This window comes from Arachis duranensis, chromosome 2 (genome assembly GCF_000817695.3).
Source record: "Arachis duranensis cultivar V14167 chromosome 2, aradu.V14167.gnm2.J7QH, whole genome shotgun sequence".
Classification (NCBI taxonomy): Eukaryota; Viridiplantae; Streptophyta; class Magnoliopsida; order Fabales; family Fabaceae; genus Arachis; species Arachis duranensis.
The window spans coordinates 11,149,887-11,154,623 of record NC_029773.3 but is presented as its reverse complement, the minus strand read 5'-3'; the positions used below and the strand labels follow the sequence as shown (position 1 = coordinate 11,154,623).

The window sequence follows — 4,737 nt, the reverse complement described above, 5'->3', positions numbered from 1 at the left end:
CATGCATCCTTGTAGCATTCCTAGGGAAGAACGACTCGGGACTCATACTCTCGGTTATAGATTGTAGATTTGTTTGATGATGGATTTTGCGTCGGTTTAGACTATACTACGATTGATTACTTGATAATTTCTATACCGGCAAAAAATTCATTCGTCAAAATGGCGCCGTTGCCGGGGAATGCGCATGAGTGCCATGTTTTTGGTTAATGTAAATATGTGAATATTGTGAATATGTTTGTCTTTTGTTTGTTAGTTAGTTTTTGTTAGTTTTAAGATCTCTATTGGTTTTGTTTCTATTTGCCACTATGAATTCTCGTCCTTGTGGTTTTGGATATGACTATGACTACTTTGTAGGCGATGAAAACTTGAATGATGGCTCACATTATGGGATAGACGAATTCTCAGGAAGGGAGCCATATCCATATGAGCAATCACCATGGCAACCTTCCCCTTCAAGTTACTATGATAGTAATCCTTCCTATAATGCATATCATTCCTATGAACATGATGATTCTTATCATGGTTATACCTTTCAACCACCACCATTCTATGCACCTTATTCTCAACCCACATCTTACTTCCACCAATTGCCTACATATGATCCAAATCTATATTCCTCCTACGCATACCCTTGCGACGATTATGAACAAGCAACCCTTGAATCACCTCCACTTCAACATTTTTACCCTCCAACCCAAGTCCCCATAAATGATGCACTTGGTATCATTCTTCAAGAGCAAGAAGAACTCCAAACCGCCTTCACTAGTTTCACCTCTACCCTCCAAGAATTTACGTCCCGTATAATTCCACCATCTACCAATAACCAAAACAACTTCCCACCTCAAAGCTTTGATGAATCCTCTTTCCAACCATATCATGAATTCCCCTCTCCGCCACAAACCTCCATGGAAGAATATCAATGTCCATTAATCCAAGAGCAATACGATCCTACTTATGTTAGTAAAGCGGAACAAGAATTAAGGGATTGTTTCAAGGAAGAAATGGATCGACTTCAAGCAACCATCCGTCAAAAGATAGATTCTTGGGATTCATATCACAAGCGAAATGAGTTCACGGATGATTGTGAGAAAGCAACCAAAGAGGGAGGTATGAGAGAGACTTTAGAGTCTCAAGAAGTGGAGGAAGACCTAGAGGAGGTTGAACAAGAAGGAAGTTCCATCAACGAAAATAACTCTACATCAAGTGACAATGGTGATCTTGTTGAAGCTTCCTCCATCGAATGTGAAATCTATGTTGAGGAGGGTGCGCAACCTCCAACACATAACTTTATCAATGATAAAGGTTTGAAGGAAGTTAGCAAACAAGAAAAATTTAAAGAAAGCTATCAAAAGATGGAAACCATCATGGAGGAGCCAAAGGAAGTGGAACCTACAATGTCAAGACCATTGGATATCTTCCTTGCTAAGTCGCCGTCCCAATCACAAATTGAGTGGGTAATCATCTCATCCTTTAATTTTCTTGGCCCATATCAATATGCATTGTTAGAAACGGACGGCCAACTTAGAGCTCTTTGTGGGCTAGAGAGTAAGAACGGATTAGATGTCGGTGGACAATTTGAATCAAGGTGCATAAAGGAAAGAATATCAAACTTTGAGTCTCAAAGGTGGAGTGAAGTCAAATTCAATGGGACTAGGATGATGAGTATGAGTTACAAGGAGAATTCAATAAGTTTGTTACCCTATTGGAAGCATGAAGATCAAGAAGAAAAGGAGTTAACAAATAAAGTATGGGACCCCGGAACATACATAGACCACTATCAACTTAGGGGCCTTGTTACTTGCTTAGGCCCCCTTGAAGGCCTTGTACGTTTAAATTGGGATCCCGGAGGTTATTGGAAGTGCAAGCACTGGTGGGGATTCGAAGAAGAGTTTAAGCATAAGCCACCCTAGCAAGGACCACCATTGTAGGTAGATGTTTCATACAAAATTGTTTGTACAACTTAATTGTAGCTTAGTCACATGCATGTTGTGTTTAGTAGTAGATGAATAATACCAAAATTGCATTTTTTATGAATTGTATGATGGTTGAGTGAATAAGAGTTGTGAAGCCTAAGGGGAGCATCCAGCAATTTGTTTTCTGACATGAAAAAAAAAATAAGAAAGAGAAAGAAAAAAAAGGGGGTGGACGCGCGCGCACCATGTACGCGCACGCGTCCCTGTGTGGATGCACCATGAGCCACACTCCCGAGAGTTGGGCCTCCTTTGGGCAAACATTATGCCTTTAGCCCAACATGATCCACGCGGACGCGCACCTGCCGCGCCCGCGCCGATTGCTGCTGCAATTGATTGAGCCAAACCCCAGAGAGTTGAGCCATTTCTGGGCTAGTTTTAGGCCCCAGGCCCAACTCGATCTGCGCGAGCGCACGCATTGCGCCAGCGCGCCTCATCACAAATCGACAATGTACGCGGACGCGCACCTGCCGCGCACGCGTCCCCTGCGTGCTGCTACCAATCTAGGCCACGGACCCGAGAGTTGGGCGTGCCTCAAGCCCATTCTAAGCCGCAGGCCCAATATAATGTACGCATGCGCGCACTCTACGCACACGCACCCATACCTATTCTGCCACCCACGCTATAGCGCACTGCACGCTCACGCGTAGACCTCCAATTTTTCTCACTGCGCGCGGACGCGTACATGCCGCATGCGCGCCGATCTGATTGCGCGACTTCCAGGCCATTCTCCAGAGAGTTAGGCCTGAGTTGGGCCAACTCTGAGCCCCTAGCTCAACTCCTTGCACGCGTGCGCGCACTGTACGCGCACGCGTCCCTTCCTACTTTGCTCATCCACGCTCAGGCGCGTTGTACGCGCACGCGTAGGTCCCAAGTTTCATCAAGGGACGCGGACGCGCAAGTGGCGCGCGCGCGTCGATTCAAAATAAGGGATAACCCTAGCACGCGTAGCACACTGCGCAGTCGCGCAACCCTTTTTCCCCCAACCTCCATCTTCTTCTTCCTCCTCTCTTCCCCAACCGCCGTCGCAGCAGCAGCACTGGCCGCCGCCGTACACCCTACCTCCGTCACCACCTTCGGTCATCATTCCTCTTCCCCTTTCACCACCATCCGTCCTCTCTCTCTCCCTCTCCTCTCACCCCTCTCACCGTGACCAATCCCTCCGCCGCCACCCCGTTACCACTGCCGGCGGCTCGCTCTCCCACAGCCCGAGCCAGAGCCTATCGTTGTACCTCCCACTGATCCTCCGGTTTAGCATCGAGGACGATGCTTGGTTTTAAGTGTGGGGAGGGCACCGGTAGCATTATTTGGGAACTGGTGAACTTTTCGGCCTAGTTATCTTATTTTGCACATCTTTGTATATATTTTGATGCATTTCTAGTTTGCTTTGGATACTTTTACTACTTATTTTGGATTTATTTTGGATTTTAGATACTTTGATGCTTATGGATATCCTTAGATGTTTTAGATGATAGATTCCGTACTTTTAGTTGAATTTTTCTTTATACATTTTTGCATAATCTTTCTTTTTAATTAGTGGTTGTGATTAGAAATCATACTTTGACTTACAAACACTTAGTCACCCTTTTTGCATAAGAAATTTGTTTCAAGTGAAAAAGGAAAGGGTGAACTAAGAAAATTTTTGAATTTTTCAATCACAACAATGCTTAGTCAAATATTGAAACTTTCCAAGAAGTTTAAATATAGGGCATCAACCCAATTGATTGAAAGAAAATTCCTAATGGAACTTGCTTGAATTTCATACTTTGTGAATCATGTATTGAATTGAGAACACAAGCTTGTGAGACTTGAGCCTATTGATGTGGTTACATTTTATAACCACTTATTTTCCATTCTTGTGTGAAATTGCTCTCTTTCTATGATTGTAATCCTTGATTTGCTTGATTCTATATGTCCATTTATTTCTTGTATTTATGCATTTGTATGATTGAGGCCATTACTTCCTTAGCCACTTACCCAAATAGCCAACCTTTTATTCTCCATTGTTAGCCAATTTTGAGCCTATGCTTAACCAACTTATTCTCAATTTAGCACATTACAAGCCCAAGGCGGAAAAAAATCAATAAAAGTCCTTGTTTGGATCTTTGATTAGCCTAGGCTAGTGAGAGTGTTTATTATTCAAAGTTGGTGAGGCTTGGGAACATTGGATGGGATAAAAGGGGTAGTACACTTTCATGTTTAGGAATTGGGTACATACTCATGTATTGATTAAATGAATAGACCTTATGCATTGATGTTCTTGTATATAGTTTGACAAAAGAAAAAGAAATGAAAAGAAAAAAAAAGAGAAATAAAAGTGAAAATGAGAAAAACAAAAGAAGAGAAAAGAAAAAATTGTATATGGAAAAAGAAGGAAAAATAATAAAGAGGGGACAAAATGCCCCAAAGTGAAGTCAATAAAAAGAAATCAATGCATAGGTGTTATGAATCAAATAAGGATGCATGAATGTGTAAGAAAAAGTGAAGAATGGGTAGTTAGAATAGTTTGAGCTTGTATAGGTCATTATATAGTTAGGTGGGGAAGTCTATGCTAATCAAAGATTCAAATCCTAGTACACTTAACCATAAATGATCCTACCTTGACCCTAACCCCATTACAACCTAAATGAAAGACCTCATGATGAATGTATGCATGCATTGAATAAATGTTGATTGTTAGAAAAAAATCAAATTTTGGAAAGCTTGATTAGAAGAGAATTGAGTGAATTGACCCTTAAACACTTGAGTGAATAGAGCGGATACACAT

General features: G+C 42.1%; 1 pseudogene; it reads right to left on the bottom strand.

Annotated features, from left to right (window-relative positions):
• LOC107473506 (uncharacterized) overlaps positions 1-195 on the bottom strand; it is a 12,391-nt pseudogene extending 12,196 nt beyond the window's left edge.
• Between the last annotated feature and the right edge of the window lie 4,542 nt (positions 196-4,737).